Here is a 21,898-nt window from a genome sequence, read left to right as displayed (position 1 = left end):
TCACCCAGCCGTACCATAATAGGATCGAACAGGACAAATAAGGTTTTTTTGCCTTCGATTGGGTGGAATTCACGATCTATCTAAGGTAATGCAGGCACGTTGTCTCGCATTCGCGGTGATGCCCATTTCTACCCACAACTCGTACTCCATAGATAACAGACAATATTATACCGTCAATTTTTAGCTTATCTTTAAATTTTCGTAAATGTTGCTCGCTTGATAAAGTTCGACATCGATTCAGAATAAATTTATTGCGTATGCGTTCCATATAAATTATCAGTAATATATGGCCTACTTGATCCACAATTATATCACTGTTAGGACGATTTATCTGTTCATGTCAAGGAATGGAGGTCCGTATTTACGATCATAGACGTGTAAAATTCCAATGTTTAAGATCGAGTATTGAGAATTGGCAATGTTCCAAGGCGAGGCGAGACAAGCGCGCATCGCGCACCGGTGCCGAGGTTGTAAAAGCCCCGTTATTCTTATTTACCGTGCGCATCTCGCTTTGGGCGCTGCGTTAGATTATTTACAATATACACAGGATGGATGCACAAAAGAGACGACACAATGCTTATATTGTTATTTATTGATTTTATTTATTATACAGTTACTTTCGATTTACTTGACATAAAATATTTATATGATATGGTTATAAGTTATAACCTTATTGAATTTATTTTAATTGATATTAATTTTTCCATACTATGATTTATGTTTACCTACCTATAGTTGTTTATATAAAAGCCCGAGTTAACGGCCTCAATAATACGAGCTTTTGAAAAAAATAGTGTGGTCTTTATTGTGTGACAGGACTTTGTCTATATCATTATTATATAATTATCATATCAAGATCATCGCTTTAACTTTCTGAAATTTCATCAGTAAGAATTTGTAAAAGTAAGAAATTTAAATAACATAATGTTACTATTTTTCAAAAAATACAAAAAAAAAATCCGTTTCTCACAGAATACTTCACTTATTGAAAATTCTGATCCGATAGCTTGAGGTGATGCATCAGGAATAATGACAAAATAACGGCTTCAGCCTTGACGAGGCATTTGGCGCTTATAGTGAGCGTTCTATTTCCGTGTTAAGGGTTGCTATCACTTAATTTTAGTAACTAGACGACGTAAATCACTGAGACAAATTACTAATTACGCAGATATTAGATAATAAACGCGTTACCTATTACAATGCTAACGGGATTCGCTATGTGAATATAATGTTACTGAATAATGAAATTTAGTATTTAATATACTGGTTAGGGTATTTTGTTAAAGCTATAAATGATTTATGTGATAGGTAACCAATCTAGTCCTGTCATTGTTTAAGAGAGCTTATGAACAGTGTCAGCACATGAAATAGGTAAACAATAAGTACCTACCCATACCTTCCTGAAGTTAAAATTCGAAACCAGAATGAATAATATATTCATTATGTTTAAATTTAGTATTATTGTTTAAATTTTAAATTTAAGAAGAAAAATAATTCGATAGCTACCTTAGAACATTCTTCATGTTGCAGGAAATATAGATTAGTAATTAATAAAATATAAATTCAATATTCATGCCTAAGTTATTAAATACTATTCACATTTCCGCAAACTAACAAGTTAAATAATGAAGTTTCTGATGAATCGTGCTGGCTAGCCACTTACATGCGCTTGGGCATCGCAAAACGCCACATAAACACAGGCTACTCAACCTAAGCACGAACCAAGTATTTCTAAGTAATTATCACGTTAGAATACATTACTGACTTTGGCTCCTCGTATCAAATCATTTATGTTTCAGTTTGCATAAAATTACATTAAGTTGCTTGAAATAAAAGCGTGTTAAAAAAGGAATGTGGCATGTTTATAAAGATGCTGTATTAGTATAAAAATAAAACATGGCGAAATTTTTTGCATTCGTGACTCTGGCTGATAGCTGTATCATCGCCATAAATATATAGACTAATTATAAAAGCTATATTAACTTAGGATCAGTTCTAAAATAATTCTCTAACCTCTTACACCCTTATTTGAAGTCGGTTGATAACAAGTTAGTTCTTCATCTCTTATTGATCTGTGTGGAAAGCGAAAAATGTATGTTTATAGGTATTTTTTAAATCATAGTGATATCTTTAACGCTAATGGGACAGGAGCTAGAATAACGATTATTTTTATAGTCACTAGTGTTACAGTGTCAACCGTCGATTCGATGATCTCCAGCATAGTACAATTACCTACTATTGAAACATCGGCAAAATTCATGAAATTATTCATATAAAAACACCGGATGATACGAAGGTCACCGTGTCAGCTAGTTTAAAAAAAATCGGTAAGATTAAATATGCAAATTTTGAATACTTATAGAGCATTTAATTTGTAGCTTAATGTAGCATACTTTCTCTGTAATATGTATGTGATGAACTTACAGGGAAAGTATCAACAATTCAATGTATAAACATAGCTATTATAGTTCTTGTAACTGTTGATTAAATGTGCATAGTAAGACTTTAAGTGTTGTCTATTAACATATTTGTCTTAATAGCTTAACGGAAACTTTGAAATGTTAATCTGACTGCATTGATTCGTGTGAAAACTATAAGAACTATATTTGAGATCAACATCTCAAAATGATGCTACTTGTAGGATTTCAAAAATACGAAATACAAACCAATAATACGAATTTGAAATGATGACAAACAAATTTGGGATTATTTGAAGATCTCTACATTCACAGTATTCTTAGTAGGTACCTAATTGATGTTTAATTATTTCAATCCTTTATAAATAGGTAAATAAAATTATATACAGGGTGTCCCACTTTCGGTATACTAAGCGCAAAGGGACTTGTAGTTTTGCATACGCTGAGTAGGTAAAAAATAATTATAAAATTCCAAACGCATTTTTTTTTTAAATATGTAGAGGAATTCTTAAAATTCCATGTGTACACCCCCAACAAGCAAACCGCCCAACTTTGCCACCCGCATGTGAGCTATCGTTTAAGATTATGTTTTCATAGACAAAATACTCACATTAGCGAAGCGGTATATGCCGGCTGCGCGAAGCTAGAGACGAATATATGGATTTTAAGGAAAAATTTAGCAAAAAATTTTTCGCGTAATTTTGTTATTTAAGTATTTTTTATGTGATCAGTGTATGCAAAACTACAAGTCCCTTCGCGCTTAGTATACCGAAAGCGGGACACCCTGTATATCTACTTTAGATAGGTTTGTAAAGAATCAAGAATGATTCATGTAATTAGTGGTTTCGGAGCTACTGGTTTTGAAAAATGTTCAAAATTTGCACTTCTGCAGTACACATTCTTTACCCGATTTAACGCGGTCAGAATTAAGTTCAAAATGCCTCCTGCATTTGAGACCTAATTATAAAAATATATCCTTAACTCAATTATGATTAAAATATGTACCCGTATAAGTTATAACATGCTTAAAATAATATTACAATCAATGTTACAATTTTATAGCAATGCGAAGCAAATTTAAGATATTATGCCAACGATCGCTTTATATACCTATTTTAAATTCAAAGTTCCGGTTCGAGGCTTATAGTTCTCGATGACGAGCTAATTGCTCCTAAATGATTCATTCGAGTTTGTGGAAAAACTAGTGGTAAAATTGGTGTTCCCATTAAAATAATTAACCTCTTCCAAAGGGTTACGATAATTTTAAGCTTAAATAATATGTGTACAATAAAAACAAAGCATGACGCGTGGCAGCCGGCCAAAACCAATTTTAAGTATTTAAACCGTCGTTTTTCGTAATTACTTTTTAAAGGCGTTGTTGTGATATAGGTAGGTGTTAATTGCTTAAACATGATGCGTACAGCATATGGTGCGAATTTTATAAATGCTTTTATGTAAAATTAGTGAGATGAATCTATCCGTATTACTTTATACACTTCTGCGATGTTACTTATAAAATAAGTTCATGTTTTAATCAAAAGGTTAAATGTTTTTACAAAGATGTAGGTACTTCAATATACATATATCATTACAAATTTTATACAAAAATTACTAGGAGGTAAATTAAAATCGTGAGGTTTGTTTTTCTAATTATAATTGTAGCTGTTTTATTATTAAAACGAATGTTATTCTTTGTTCACGTTTTTAAATGTTTCTAACATATTTTATTTTCATATAGAGGTTGCTATGATTCGCTAGGTATCCTTTATAATTAATTAATCTAAGTGGTTTTATGCGTCGTTCTAATTAAATTTAAATGAAGTAGGGAAGTTAAAAACTACCTACGTCATATTTTATTTCACTGCATTTATTGCTGACGAAATAGCCAAATAATTAAATTATTTCCATCTTTGTTTCCCTTTATTATGGATTAGATTAGATTGTAAATGAGTAATAACTAATAGCATTCGCGCAATGTACCTACTTATTGTATTAAGATTTAAGACGTCCGTCGACGTCATGGTGTTGAAGTCATCATCAACTATTTATTTACTTGATATCCGGCTACAACTTACAAAATTCAAATATTTGAAAAACAATATGAGTAATGTAAATTACTTATTCACCCTTGGGAATTCTTAAGTAATTATAAGAATTGCAAAAATTTTTACGATATGTAGGTACAATGTATGCACATCATTAAACGCAATAATATTTTTTTCTTATTTGTTATATAAACAATATTAAACAATTAACAATACCTTCTTACGTTTCTAAATAGGTACAGTATCCAAAAAAGGGTTGTAAATTCTTTTATATATGGAGTCCTTTATAGAGTTGTGTAGTTTTGTCAGATCCATAAACATTTTTTCTTGCTCTCAGAATCTATTTTAATGAGTGATATATTATTATCAAATATATTCATTCGTAAGTTTTATGACGTTGGTAAATATATATTTTTTTACTTGGTCATAACTTATAACCATTGTACAACCACAAAGTACTCCATTATTATTCGACCAGTCATTTTTCTGTATACCGTGTATCTTATTTCGTTAAAAATTTTATGATTTCGATAGAATTATTAATTTTAGTCGATGATTAAATTTTTTACACGTATAATCAATGAATCGTGCGCCAGATCGGGGCGGCTTAGCTCATCCGGCAGGCATTTTGGTGGTTTTTGTGATAGATGCTGCGTCAAGAAGGCCTTCGTGAACACGATTTTTAACGAACGATGAGATAATCCCCAATGATGAGCATTGAGCTCTTTACAGAAGTATTATAAAGGAGTGGACAATACGGCTCGATAGGATTATGTTGATTAGCACCAAGGTTCTTGGATATAAAGCCATTTAAAGAATTGACATTTAAATATCTCTTGTGAAATTTATGAAAACGTTGAATAATATAAAATATAGCTGTACAATTTCACGTAAATACGATTAATTAACGATTGATAGTAAAATGGCCATCGAACCTTTATGCTAGTACTCAAATGTCAGCCGTACGACCTCCATTCACAATGTTTTCGTCACACTATTCATTCATAAGAGTGAACGACGGTCACGCGCATGCGCATTACATGCTTTATATTAGACATCAACGCTTCTGCACGTTTGCTAATTAATAATTAGCAGGAAGAGCAGACATCGCGTCGCGAATTTTCATTAACTACAACGAATTACTTTCCATACTATTACCATATCACTCCAGTAATTATGTTTCCTTTAATATTTAAAAGAATTACAAAGAAGACAAATGAAAGACAATCGAGGCTCGTATATTTTTACATGTTTTGTATACAATTAAGTAATACGTCTACAATGTTGTGGCACATTTAAGGCGTGGCTAACAGATTAGTGACTCTAGGGCGAAGGGGCTGGATACATTCTTGCGAGTTCCTCGTTGCAACTCATTAATGAACTTCGTTATAAAATAAGCTGAGGGCACTTAACTGCCACCCTCCGAGATTGGTTTTCGTGGTCGGTGTCTATTAATATTTATTTATAGGTAAAACTTTTAAAACCAACAATTTTTTCTTAACAGCGGGCTTACTTACTTCCTTTATTTTAATTTTGGAGCCAATTTTTAAATTGTGGAACGTGGAATGATATAATCATAGGATTACAGTCTTAGTGGTATATTAAGAATTTAAAAAACATATAAAATATAAGAATTCATTTTATAATAAATCAGTACCTATATCTAAAAACATCACAACAACAAAAAAAGAATATCGTAGATATTTATTACACTATCTTATTTTTTCTCAAAAACAACAATTACTATTAGGGTAAAAGTGGGATAGATGCCCCACTTTTTGAAATAGCCTCATAATTTTAAAAACATGAATCTTATACGAAAACTTTGTATGAATATAGCTAGGTTAATTATCTGTTTTGAATTACTATATATATTTTTATCCTATAATTTATAGATAATGTGTAATAAACATTTTTGTAGAACGCCTTTTTTGAGGATAGATGCCTGCAGAGTGGGATAGATGCCTTACATACTCTATAAACGCGAAATCTAATAAAATTTATATGATAAACCAGCAAATGTCATGTTAACATAGTTGTTCTGTTGTCCAAGAATATACTTGCGCTCGCACTCCTTCTTTTCTTTTGTATTTTCGTGGCGTGGTTCTCCTACAATCAGTATAAGGGCAGATCATTAATAAGTAAGTATACATAACAAAAAAAAGCAAATTAAACGAGTAAAATCGGTTAACATAGAGAAAACCTCTGGCGCAATCAGGTAAAAATATAAACGGTACCTGTGATTATCGATAATAACATATACATAATATGTATTTCGAGGGATAGATGCCCTAAGAGGCCCCTAAGGGCATCTATCCCTCGAAAAAAAAGGGGCAACTATACTTTTTGATAAGGATAGCTGCCCCAGTATTTTTTTTATTAAATAAAAACAAAAGAGCCACTATTTTCACATAGATTTGTAATTAATGAACCAGTGTATAGACATAATAAGAAATATAGTGAAATTTATTAATGCTTATAAAGTTATGCAAAGGCAAATATCAACCTTTTTAAATTTTAACGTGTTCGTGAAGTTCGCCGCGGATATTACAACACGCACTAGCGAAACACGTCTTCAACAAACAACAACTCATGCGTACCCGAGGTGCGGGGTGATAGGAGCTCCTATTTAAATCATTAATTCGTAGTCACGACTCTGGGAAGTGAGGTTTTTTGAAAATGAGGCATCTATCCCGGTGCGGCATCTATCCCACTTTTACCCTAGTTATTACACGATTACAGACCTTACCTTTTTGACTAAAATGCTGACCATGATAAAAATTAAATGACTTTATATTTTTCAGTAGTTAAATAACTGCTATATGTTGACACAATGGATAAACTATTAGGTATACCTATTCGAGCCGTACCCTTGAGATGTCTTGAATAGTCTTGTCTAATGTTATTTTTTTCCCAATTTCGTGATCATAATACATATTAATTATTATAAAAACAGCAAACTCTACGTATAAACGTTGCCGTTGGTACGTAGAATTTGGTACTTTGAGATATACCCAGACGTATATTTTTGTAAAAAGTTATTATTATTTAATTCACGAGGGGGTGCCTTTGTGCCTTTAGCCTCTTAGTTACACTTATACTTTTAGTTTGACAATATTTATTATAATTGGTTATTTGCTAACTTGGATTTATTTATGACCAAAGTTATAAATAATTTTGATATAGGTTGCTCGTAATATTTGGAGCTATTTATTACACGTACGCTTAATTTACGATGGACTTTATTGCGATTTGTGCATTAGGTAAATCCACCTGCTTTAAAAAAGAGTTTAGCAACTATGAGTATTCTGACGGTATGTCGATAGCATGTAGGCCTGGCCAAGATACCCTTGAACCTAAGTGGCAGCTTGCGCTCGGCTTGCCATTGACCCCGCGTGCGGCGCCCGCCGCGCCGTCGGCTAGCCCCTTCGCTAATTGTTATGTAACTGAGATCAAATCTGCAACATCTACATTTTCCTATTTTACTATAAAATTGCGACAATAATAGTTTGATGAATTACAACTGTCATCTAAACTCAGGACATGTAATTGTCTTGCAAAAGTTTTCTTATTTGATTCATTTAAATGCATAATTAACAATTTTCTATTGTTTACATTGTAACTTCACAAGAAAAGGCTTTTAAGAAAATAATTAAAGCTGGTAAATGGTTTCCTGATGTCATTAAACTCTCGGGATAAGAGTATAAGTAGAGTACGGTATATCAGTGGTTGTTGTGACCAAAATTTAACAAAATACAGATAATGTTAGGTAACGCAAACAGGTTCTGTAAACGCGAATACAGCTTCCTGCCGAGTCAGGGAGGAAGGCAGAGTCACTGAACTTGCACGTCGGGAGGTTCTTCGTAGTCTTATGATTGTAAAACAATATGTCTTTATGTACCTATAAAACGTATTCTACACGAAGTTTGTAGAATTACTATTAGACTGGGGTAGAAGCCTTTGAAAATAATGAAAAGATAAAAAAAATCGCAGTCGGATGAAACCCATTAGAAAAGGAGGGGAATATGATAAAAATGTAAGGAAAAATAAATTACGGTCAATCCGAGTTCGGGAAGCGGGAGGGGGGAGCTTTAAAGAGAAAAAAATGGTTTCTCTCGATTTCCGACAAAACTACAAGTCCTATAGAAAAAAGTTCAATGGCAAAGTTGTAGGTAATTAAAAGTTCTACAACTTTTGTATTCACAATTTTTTCACATAACCTAAAAATTTAGGTGAAAAATTCAAAAAACCAAGTTTTTGGTCTTTTATTTCTATCTACTTCAAAATTTATTTTTTTTCTACGAAATTTGGTGGAAACTTACTTTATTATGTCCCAAATACACTGTAATTTATTTGATTGAAAATATTTATTTATTCGCCTTATTTTGAATTAATACCAAAAAATTAACCTAATTTTCAATCGAAAAGTCACCCGTCAAAATATCAGCTTTTTTCAAAAACTTGGGGTGCCTATTATTCATTGAAATCTCTACTTTCATATGGTGTAAAAAAAATAAACACCACCATAGTAAATGTTCTCAGGAAATGCATACAAACAGTCTGAAAATTAGCTTTTACTAAATCAGGCACACTTCTTGAACTCTATATCTTCTCTTGTATCGGCTTTTCGGTAATATTTCAAAAGAAAAATAATTATCTGTTCTAAGTTTAATATTTTACAGCATATTCAAAAGCAAAATGATGTCGATAAAAACATTTCAGGTAGTTCGAGAAGTGTGTCTGATTTAGTAAAAGCTAATTTTCAGACTGTTTGTATGCATTTCCTGAGAACATTTACTATGGTGGTGTTTATTTTTTTTACACCATATGAAAGTAGAGATTTCAATGAATAAAAGGCACCCCAAGTTTTTGAAAAAAGCTGATATTTTGACGGGTGACTTTTCGATTGAAAAATAGGTTGTTTTTTTGGTATTAATTCAAAATAAGGCGAAAAAATAAATATTTTCAATCAAATAAATTACAGTGTATTTGGGACATAATAAAGTAAGTTTCCACCAAATTTCGTAGAAAAAAAATAAATTTTGAAGTAGATAGAAATAAAAGACCAAAAACTTGGTTTTTTGAATTTTTCACCTAAATTTTTAGGTTATGTGAAAAAATTGTGAATACTAAAGTTGTAGAACTTTTAATTACCTACAACTTTGCCATTGAACTTTTTTCTATAAGACTTGTAGTTTTGTCGGAAATCGAGAGAAACCATTTTTTTCTCTTAAAAGCTCCCCCCTCCCGCTTCCCGAACTCGGATTGACCGTAATTTATTTTTCCTTACATTTTTATCATATTCCCCTCCTTTTCTAATGGGTTTCATCCGACTGCGATTTTTTTTTGTTTCAAAAATTATCTACTCTAGTCTATATTGGCATTTCATTATGTCACTTCAATTGCGTTCTTGTATTAATACCATACACTACCATAACCTATTGTACCTGTTATTATATATTAAGTAAATATGTATTAAAAAGTTTATAAAATGGTTTAAACTTTAAAGCACGGCTCATAATTTGTATTAGGCTTTTTCTAACTAGTCTTTAGCAAAAGGAAAGGCAATTTTATTAAATGTCATCTTAAACAAAAAATGTCAGGCTATATTTTTTTATTGTATTCATATGTTATACATCGATCCTGAAACTTACAACATTATATGACTTAATATTTTTACCACGCATGAAGCATCAAGCTCTAATCAGTATGAGAAAATGTAAGAAAGAACACAGCCATGTTGAAAATAATGATGTTTTATGATAAAACATATAAAAATAATTTGATAGAAAATATATTACTGTTTGTTATATGTACTTCCTAATATGGCAGTAACGTATCTCATCTTTGTCTGCTTCTATAAGAATACGTCTGCTTCCTAGCATTGTATTAAATTCTGAAATGTGTTTGGAAGTGATACTAATAAATACTAATACCATAACAAATTTGTTTAAAAAATAGAATACGCTTGAAACTATGTACATTCTAAGTAAGAACGCTTCGGGCGTTTGTGCTAGAATTTTGATTGATATTTTTTGTGACTAGGTAACTCGATTACAATAAGACGACGGCAATAACGAGAGAAGTGCGAAATGGACGCCGTAACTGAAAGTATATATCAAGGTTAGCCATTGGCGAACAAACGAAACTCGGCTAACAGTAACAATTCACCCACAAAGCAAAAACCTAGCAACCGCTCGACACCAAAACCGCCAATACTTTTGTGCTCTACCAATTCGAATTAAAATTGCAACTGATATGAGATTGGACCATCTCAGTTCCTTCAGTTTGGCGGGGTTCTTAATTAAATATGTTTTGCTTTACATTAACCGAGTATCAATTGACCCATTCACTCTATTACATTAACATATGAACGTATCTTAATTTCTCTACGTTACAATGGAGGTGAGAGTTGTAGATGTTAAAATCGAAAACGCAAAAAGTCCTTTCTCCACCTTGTATACGTTTTATTGTACTTGAATTTCGAATTCAATTACTCAAATAATTGCTTGTAATTTCCTTGGCAGCTTTGACAGATAAGCTTCGATGAGAGCTTTGACGTTGAGTGCTATGTGAAGACCGCTTTCTTGCCCTCAATTTTGGTTATGAGTTGGAACTTGGAAGGCGCCATATTCTCACAGTCGACAAACTGATGAATCTATATCGATTACTTGTAGGCGGCCTTGAGCGGTAACCATTAATTTGTGTGCAGAGTCGAGCAGCGCGATCCCGTTATAGAGAGCGCCGGGATGTTGTGATTCGTGCCCATTTGACGAGTCCCTCAGAAGCCATTCTATGTGATTTCATCATTAAGCTGCTTAAATATGTTGATACGGACAATTACCATAGATAGACAAGTATGAGCGTAATGGAATTAATAGAAATATATGTATTACTAGGTTTCCGCCCGCGGCTTCGCCCGCGCAGTCAAAGGAACCCGCATAGTTCTCGTTCCTGTGGGATTTCCGGGATTACAACATTTTCCCGGGATAAAAAGTAGCCTATGTCCTTTCTCGGGTATCAAAATATCTCCTTACCAAATTTCATGAAAATTGGTTCAGTAGTTTAGGCGTGATAGTAACAGACAGACAGAGTTACTTTCGCATTTATAATATTATAGTATGGATGTGAATTTGTGAAACATGTAGGCTCTACTAGGTACCAGTCTCTTCTACTCCAGAAATACATGGTCATATTATGTTTAATGAGCTAAACTCGACTTTATAAGTTATTGCTTTTATAGAGAAGTTCAATAACTATTTTTATGACATAACGGTTAAGACGCTATATTAGTATTTTGAGATGGATCTAACTTTGATATTAAACATTTTCATATTCATTACAATGCGTTTATCGTTTATAAACATAACATGATTGTGTGAATTGTAGTGTCGTAAAATAAAGTAAGGTAAAAACTATTGAATTTCTTAATATAACGACTTATTTTTATGAAATTATAAGATGTGCTATCGTAAAGTATAAAAGCACTTTGTCTTATTGTGACCATTTTTTATAACTTAATCGTTTTTAAATTATTAACATCATGTATCGCGATTAGGTACTACATATTTACATTGCATGATATTTTACTGTCTTACGGACTTGATAGTGAGAAAGGCAGTTCTCGCCGACGCCTTGAAACTTGTGATCAGAATTTGTTTATGTTGCCTGGGAATACTTTGTTCGGATAGACCTCTAGTATAACTAGGTAAAACCTCAGCGTTTTAACGAACGCTTTGCAAATACAAATAAACCCCTGAATTTTAAGCATGAACCGAAATTTACATAGATACGAATAAAATTACTCTAGAAATATTTCTTTTTGGTGCCGGGTATACCTAGTAACTGGATCAATACGAATGACGTTCTCGGTACGTGGTCTGCGAAATAAACGAGACATGTGTAATTTAGAACGGTTCGACGGGGATCTCGTGGTTTTCGGATAGTCACTGTTAATATACATTGCAGGTGTTCTGCAGTGATGTATAAAATCAGACAATAATAAAGTGTGGAGAGTGAATTGGTAAGACGTGACCGCATCGCCAGTTTCATCGGCGCGAAGACGTGAGACCATTGTTGCCACTAATAGATAATTAGTAAGATGCCGTTATTTATCCGGCGATCGAAGATCGATCGCCATTGATGGCCCACATCCACAGATTGCTCTTTACACGAACTTGCACTCTACCATGGGAGAACATAAATACAACACATACCTACATTTGAATTTACATTATACAAATGGGTCAAATCAAGTACGGTTTTACTTGATATTTATTGAAAACTCTCTAACCATATCAATAAATATTTTATATGTTTTGCTATAGTCGACGTTAAATAACTTACATGTAATATAGACAAAAATCGCTTAGTTCTAGAGATGGAAATTGAATTAGATCTATTAATTTAAAATATATAGGTGTCTGAAAAGTGAAATAGTGGCCCTCTAAAGTGATTTTCTGAATATAAATCTAAATCGTCCCAATACTAACAACTTCAACTAATGGAGTGTATATTTTAAATTTTAAATACCGATTATGTAAATTCAGTGATCCTGTATGAATAAATATTTGCCTAGAAAAATAATTTCCATCGCAGTGTTGTTAAATTTCTGCGTACTTCGAAGGCCTCGTTCACACGATTAGGTTATTGCGTCTATGTATTGGTATGTGAGTCGAGTGACCACCTCATTACTTATTAAACGGCATGTAACTTCATTCACAACTGACAATTTTCACCGAGGATCGCGTCGTATTTAAATATATTACTTAAGCTATTCTTGTTTGTATAAAATATGTTAGCATTTGCAGTTTATTTAGTTATTGAGAAGCTACGTTATATGAATTGGTATTAATAATATTATTATTCTGAAAAAATATGTTTTCTGGTAGAAGGGTACACACGCAAATTGCATTTACATGAATGTAGGTATTAGGATATGGTAAGTCGAATTAATGACCCACGTATTCGTAATTGCAATGTGGTGTTTATAAACGTCGATGTTATCTCAGGACGTTCTCAGCCGGATGTTCATTTTGCGTTACATTATTTGAGTATTACTCAGTAGTCACTGTTGACTATTGCTGAAGTAACTTTACTATTTAAGTTTAACATTATCGTTATAATAAGTAAATATAAAGTTAAGGGCTTAAGGGTATAGGGACTTATCTATACCCTAAACCCTTAACTCACTTATGATAAGTTGTTATTTTACTGCATTTGGATCCTATCGAATCGGAGTCAAATCCAACGAGCTAGAAACGGTTACAATACTTTAACTGTTTTTAGCTCGTGGTATTTAACTAAGACACATAGGTATAGTGTATATGTTTCGATATATAGATAGATAAATTTTAAAAATAAAAGGTATTGATAGTTTATCTTTAGTTTCTCAAATATATGAAGAAAAATGGTTTTTATAGTTGGCTGTACTCGCCTCATTAAAATCGTTTTAACTGTTTTCTTTAAATGCATGATGTTTTTGCCTTACCTTACCTTAAAATCATGCTATATTGGGGTTCACTGCCATTTAAGCAAGAACTAAAAACATTACCTGGTAGGTAGGAAGCCCATTCGTTAGTCATCCCAGAGGTTAGACGAGGACAGCAGCCAGAAGTTTAAATCCGCACTTCAGGTCACGAACTCGATGAACATGAGTCACTGTACAAGGAAGATCTAGGAGCATGGCGTCACCAGCGACGGCCGCACGAAGATACGCCTCGTGTACAAGAGATAACATTAATTAACTTCATTATCAATGAATTAGGAACTCTACGACCTTGGCTTGTTTGTCCACTTTTTCACTTTCAATTTAACATCTTTCACTTATTGAGTTGTATTTTCACTTTTACTTTTCAATTGTGAAAGAATCATCAAAAATTTTGACGAATCATTAGATGCGGAATCGTTAGAATCCTGCAATAAACAATGAAGTTTCCCGAAATTTACCTAATCATTGTGCAAACAGAAACATAAACATAGTTCAGTAAGTATTTTATAAACAATGGGGATAAGGAATAAGGACTATCTTTATTCTCAAAAGAAAAAAAAATAAGATTAACATGTAATAAAAATATTTATACCAATTGTTATTCAAACGAATTAAGCATATTATAAAAGGTACATGACGTTTTAAGGATAACTAGATCAAACTATTCCAATAATTCTCTAATTATAACCATTTTGTAAACGGTGTAACAACCCATGAAAATTCTCGGAAGTATAGCAGTTGCAATTATAATATTTTTGTTGCATACGTCATTATTCGTAGACCTATGGATGATGATTATGAGAATGTACACTGTACAGGGTTATTTTTGTGGCCGAGAAACCGCATTAGTCATTTCTTTTATTTTGTTATTATAGCGTAGATTTCACACTAACAACTTCACAAAGAATTTTCGAGTGATAATCCAAGCAACAGATAGACCGGTTGTTAGAATGAGTTGGATGTGTAAGCTCGTTGTTTCAACAATCCTTTCCGTTATGAACTCTACTTTACTGCGGTTTCAATAATTTACACTTGTTCGCGGTGCGCACTCGTGCTCGGATTTTAATGTAAACAGCGTCAAAAAAATTATTTTGAAATTATTTACGAACATTATAGAGTCATTCAACTTTAAAATGCTTTGTTTCCTCTAGGAACATTTTAATTGTATAACATGATTTCAGATAGTAAAGATATATGTTTATAGGTGAAAGCTTTGTGATTATTAAAATAAATTACTAAATACTGAATAATTTGTTGAATTCAGTTATTGGAAATATGAAAATATTTTTGGTAATTACAGTTAGTTATATTTTTTTATGTTGAAACCGAAGCTCGAAGTAACCCAAAAAATAACATGTTCCAAATTCTTATGGTAGTGAACTTTTATAATTATTGAACAGGCAGGCGATGAGAATATCACACGCATTTAAGCGCGTGGTCTACTTACTGGATTGCTTTGCACTAATTTGACATAGACATTGATTTCGAAAATATATCATCATTCTCAATTATAAAGACCATTATAAACTCATTAGCGAAGCAAATAACGGAACTCGCTGGGCGCCAAATTACCAACATTATCAATTTATTTACGCCCATGTATAAACAAAAAAGTCGAATGTAGATGATTTGAGAGATTCCCGTTAACAAATTCGTATTGTGCAATGTAGAAGAAAAATTGTAACGCATGTTTTCGGTATGAGTTTTCTGTGGCAAAGCTTAATACCGCTATATTTCATAATGCGTGTACCTATGTTAAATGCTTTCACTGCACCTCTGCCCAACATCAATCATCTCGTGGGCTCTCCGTTTCTCCGACAGTTTGGTTCAGCCTTTCACATTTATCTAAAGCTCAACTTAAATAACCTTTTATTAAAATCTATCTCGTCTACTATCTATGGCTTATTGATTTATAGTGTAATTGATAAAGCTTTTTCGAAGTCGAAGCATTGTGCACTTTATAGATTTTTTTATTACATATAGAGATAGCATATAACTATCTACAGTTAACATTATTTATATTCGTAGTCTTCTTTAAGTTTCAGAGTAGATATATTTTAGTAGATTGCTAATTAATTGAATTATATAACAAAGAATTGTTTGATCCCCAGTAAATTGAAGTACGTAGGTACCTAGCAGTAAAGAAAATAGGCAGTAGCGCAATGGAGATAAATTAATTTGATTGACTAGATGTATATGCTATTAATTAATTAGTTCTTTAATTTAATAAATCGTGCATAAGTAATAATCTTATACTAATATTTGTACATACTGTGGCAGAAGCTAAAGGTTACTTCCTTATACATCGTGCAAGAAGTTTGCGTAATAACTCGTCTCGTCACGTCTTTCTGCTTTACAATTTATACGGTGATCATCACACATAATATCTACTATAAATAATAGCTAATAGATCGGCCTTTACAAGGACACCGCTATAAAAGGTCGTTAGCAATTTTCGAGTAAATAAAACTTGAAAGCGTGACCCGTTATAATATCTATAAGTGGTATAATAATTTTGTTTCATAAATATTCATTTAAAACATAAAACTTTTAAAATAGCTCGTGTTATTTATAAAAGCGTTTAAAATTCATGGGATCATGTAGTGTGAGTACTAGGTAGGCTTATTCAATCTAAAAAGATCAGTAAGACAACTTTAAAAGCGTCTGGATTCCTCATTAGGGATTATGGGGTCGTTTAAAGACCCAGTCACGATTTAATGTCACACTAGGTACGTTTTGCAACATTTCTTTTAAAGGGTTTTTGCAACATTGCTTTTTTATTCAAATCATCTAGATAAACATAGTAAAATAACAGAGCTTTAAAGAAAAAGGGAATGAATAATATAAAATTCATCAATTGTGATCAGGAAAGAAGTGATGGTCCTTTAAAATAATAATATAATATGTAATATTTTACTATTTAAAATTTCCATAAACATATTTTGTTATTTAAGATGATTTTCCGACCTGAACTAGAATACGTACTCAAATATATTTAAAATAGACCTTATCATTATCATCATCTTAATTAGGTGGTAGACATCACAAAAAAGACCAGGTCAAGGTAGAGGTTTGTATTAATAAAATATTTGGAATATTGAGCGCATACGAGATTATGTTTTGAATATATATGATAAATTTTTATGTTTTATGTTGTAACGTACATTTTATTTTGATATATCTATGCGGTTTATTTGCGGTAAATTTGCTAACGGTATCTACATAATATATTTATGTATATGGTTCTTGAAAAGATTTTCTTTATGCTCTATACTCTATAGGACTGTGGTCTGTGTGATCTTTCAAAAGTGTAATTAAAAATAAATATGCGTGTTGATTTGATGAATGTTCTTTGAACCCTAACGTTGTATTGACTTATGAATGTACCTATAATCTAATCGCTATCTAAATGTGCATACATAAACAGAAACAAATACAAAGTTGATAAATGACCTCGTTATTATAACGGTCGGGAGTACTGCATGATTTTCTTTTCGAGGTCATCATGTATCTCTTTGAAACATGTTACATTGCTAAAGCAGTACCAGTTCAGCAAGAATTACGCATTAATTTTTTGCCGGATTTTTTAAAAAGTTGATTAAGAACATAGAAAGCGTGCAGCAACCATTGGTTTTTATTTTAATTTATATAATTGATAAAAATTACAAGTTAAACTTAAAATAAAAATTATTATCATCACTGAATTTATCACATTTAATCCACCTCACCAATACCTATCGAATATAATCAAATTCGAATCCAAAGATCAATTGAGTTAATCGAGTGATATTTTTTTGTCATTTTACATACATAATATAACGCTGGTGTCTGTGTCCTTTTAAATTTATTCAACACAAAGGGATCGCGTATTTTGTTTGCAACATGACTCATTCCCTGACGTTCCCACAAAGGTATTCGCAGGAAAGACTTATTAAACCATTGTGATAATGTCTCTGTGAGATCAGAAAGCAATAAAAGTATACATTAAATCATTCAACTGGAGGGAGAATGAATTAGACGTAATTACGTCAAGCTCGCGTTCTATAATTATTCATGCAACTGGAAGCGTTCTCGATAAATATAGTGTATTCAATTATCCGTTCAATTTAAGCTTTAACTAAAATGGACGTCGACACAGAAACATAACCTACATCTAAACACGAATGCCCGCATAACTGTTGGCGTATTCAACTAAACGCAGGGTGTCCGGTACAAAATCATTATATTTTGATTCTCCGTCCGGCGAAAGAAGGCCGCGCGACGACCTTCCAAATTGTTGATGGCGAACATTGACCGCTGATGAAGCGTCGCCTCGTTTTGCCACGCACTCGCAATCCCTTTTGGACATTTATTATTTTTTTATTGGGTTACAGGTACATATTATCGCGTTTCCCTTCCTCAAAATAATTGGTTTAAATTCTTTTTTGTACTTATTTGTATAACTTCTATTTTTATAAATACATTTGATAATTGCGTCGCAATAATTATACCTGAAATGACTCATTGGTAATGTTAATTTGTTACATTATATTAGACTTTTTATTACCTAATGTAATAAAAAGCCTCTACATCACACAGTGAACAATTTAAAAAATATACATATGTATACTTTTTGTCGGAAATTTTTCAATCAAATTCTTGGAAGTAAATAACTATAAATGATATCATCGATAAAAACAATAAATACCTACTGGAACTGTAGCTGTATAGCCCCGTGTCCCAGACTCCCTTCTCTCTGACTAATGATGATATTGAATATGAAGCAGGCATACGGATACCCCAACGGAAACCAATTTACTGGTGGCAATCATTATTACATATTAAAATGACATATTTTCGAGGTGACTATACTAGTAATATTTGGACGGGTTTGTTTTATTAGTAAAAACGCAAAAACACTAATCGCACTTGTTCATTAAACCTAAATTATTGAAGGATATTACGTTTCCTGTCTCACGAGGTGTTTGAACTTTGATATTATCTGAGTAATCTTATTTCTTTTCTGAACATTTAGATTTACTTTCCATGTAACCGATTCTTTCTTACGACGAGATCGTGCATCAAATATCAATTAAGATTCGATTGTTTGGAGATTTGTATGTTAATGTTTATTTTGGGTTTTAAGGTTCTTGACGTATATCTTTCATAATTTCTTAAAAACCTTCATTCGTCTTTTCAGACATATGATATAATTGAATTTTTATATATACAGGGTGTTCCACCGTCGGTATTCTAAGCTCAATGGAGGTTATAGTTTTGCATACGCTGAGTACGTAAAAAATACTTATAACATTCCAGATGCATTTTTTTTCAAATAGATGAATTCTTAAAACTCTTTGTGTACACCCCTAACAAGCAACCCGCCCAACTTTGCCACCCGCACGTGAGCTATCGTTTTCATAGACAAAATGCTCACATTAGCGAAGCGTTATATGCCGGCTGCGCGATGCTAGAGAAGAAAACATGAATTTTAAGGAATAATTTAACAAAAAAATTTTGGCGTGTATTTTTCACGTTTCAAAGTTACGTACAAAACTACAAGTCCCTTCGCGCTTAGTATACCGATAGTGACACCTTGTATATAAGTTTTAGGTACAGAATATAATATGAAATCATACCTGATTTACCTGATCATGTTATGAAATCGCAAAAAGTAAGTTGGTACATCTTCTTCTTATCTTATATATAAAAATGAATCGCAAAATGTGTTGGTAAGCGCATAACTCGAGAACGGCTGAACCGATTTCGATAATTCTTTTTTTATTATATTCCTTGAAGTACGAGGATGGTTTTTATGTAGAGAAAACGTAAATATGTAGGTACCACGGGCGAAGCCGGGGCGGACCGCTAGTTTATTATTAAAAAAATCATTATTAAAAAGTATTAAATTTTAAAATACATATGATAAAATAAAAATCATGAGATTTTTTAAAATTAAAATACTTCTAATAATTTGATTTATTATCCCGTAAATCTTACAAATACAATAGTTTTTCATAATTTAATCAATTATGAAATAGTTCAACATACTTTATTATCCATTTATGACATTGGGAATTTGTTAAAAAATGATACTTATAGTTTTTCAAAGTTAAATCGTACATAAATAATGATTCCAGTTTTGACGTAATTATCATTTTCTTTTATACTTCATCCATTAATCACTCTTTTTGCAATCAAATTTACGTGAAAGAATTAGCGAATCAAATTGTTAAATATTCGTATGATTCATCACATTCGTTTACGTCTTCAACCGGTATTGTGTTCGAATTTTCATCAATATAGAGTTTTGTTCACCTGTTTAGATCTATTTAGAGAGTAAGGTGAGTGTATGTGTGGCCATGGGCGTAGCCACGGTGGGGCAGGGTGGGGCGCTTGCCCCACCCTGGCTCTGACCTGGAAGGTACCTAACCAAATTTAAAAAACTAAATTATCTAGGTACTAACAGGACTAGGAAAGTCGTCAGTCGACATACAAAAATGCGATCAAAACAAAAAGCTGGTACGATTTATCTTATGCGTACACAAACGCAATCTTTTTCTCCGATTTCTCGGAAACTATCTACTTTAGGGCAAAAATTATTAGAACTTTTTTGTAGAGAATTAAATTTCGCATCTTTTTCACCTTGTAAACTTTTTTGTAAAAGTTACCGTTTACGATTTATGGCTTATTTAATGAACCGGTTTATCGTTTTTGGCTAACAACTCTTAAAATATTTGATTAATCAATAAAATGCATCTATTCATTATTTAAGAGCACTTTACTTTCTACACTCTACAGCATTTGTTTGATTTTTTTTTCTAATGCCCGTACTTTTCGAGTTATAGAACTTTAATGTTGGACTACTGGGCGTTTAATTAAAAATTTCAAGGTATGCACTTCTTCTTCTTCTTCTTCTTTAAACCTTAATTCACCCATAGTCGGGTATAGGCCTCCTCATGTTTTTTCCACTCTTTGCGGTCTTTGGCCAGACGCATCCAAGATTTACCCGCTGTTCTAGAAATATCGTCGGACCACCGTGCTTTCGGTTTGCCTGGCTTACGTCGACCACTCCATGGTCTCCATTCCGCTACTTTTAACGCCCATCGTCCGTCACTTCTTCGGCACATGTGGCCTGCCCATCTCCACTTGAGTTGGCATACTTTGAGAACAATATCAGTAACCTTTGTACGTTTTCTGATAGTTCTATTTGGTATGTGGTCTAGAAGGGAGATACCGAGCATGGCACGTTCCATTGAACGTTGAGCTACTTGCAGTTTGTGAGTAACTTTTTTAGTTAATGTCCACGTTTCTGCACCGTATGTGATCGAAGGTGTGACGCATTGATCGAACATTCGCCGCCTGAGAAATAGTGGGATCTTCTGGTTTTTAAGGATATCGGCAAGTTTACTGAAAGCCGCCCAACCTAGCTGTATTCTCCTGTCTATTTCATCTGTCTGCCCATCCATAAGGTATGCACAGTATATTATAATGGTACAAATTCAACAAACTAAAAAAAATATGTGCTTAAAAATTTATAGTATTAAGTAGTAGTAGTAGTAGTAGTATTTATTTATAGTAAGTAGTTTATTTCGGCCGCCCACAGCATTTCTACATAAAACGTTCTATACCTACCCAAAAAATATGGGCAATGGAAAACATTCAGTTTTACGAAAAACTTTACAAGGTAAAAAAGATGCGAAATTTTATTCTGTACAAAAAAGGTCACAATAATAACTTTTGCCCCAAAGTGGATAGTTTTTGAGATATTGGCCAAAAACTTTTTAAACTATATTTCATGGTAAAAAAGAAATTAATAAATCAAATTATTGTATTTATAGAAAGTTAAACTGTATAATATGTTTAGGGTTCTGAACCACTAAAAGGAAAAAAGCGGAACCCATAGGATCACTTTGTTGTCCGTCTGCCTGTCAACACCTTTTTTATCAGGAATGCGTGGATGTTTT

General features: G+C 32.5%; 1 protein-coding gene across 1 annotated transcript in view; it reads right to left on the bottom strand.

Annotated features, from left to right (window-relative positions):
* PIG-P (phosphatidylinositol glycan anchor biosynthesis class P) overlaps positions 1-21,898 on the bottom strand; it is a 271,287-nt gene that overhangs the window by 129,291 nt on the left and 120,098 nt on the right. The gene's annotated exons all lie outside the window — the stretch shown is intronic.

Source organism: Colias philodice, chromosome 9 (genome assembly GCF_061535455.1).
Source record: "Colias philodice isolate Cphi_HAF_F1 chromosome 9, ilColPhil1 Martin Lab GWU primary, whole genome shotgun sequence".
Taxonomy (NCBI): Eukaryota; Metazoa; Arthropoda; class Insecta; order Lepidoptera; family Pieridae; genus Colias; species Colias philodice.
Note: the sequence above shows the minus strand (reverse complement) of the source record. Positions and strands in the feature narration are given on the sequence as shown.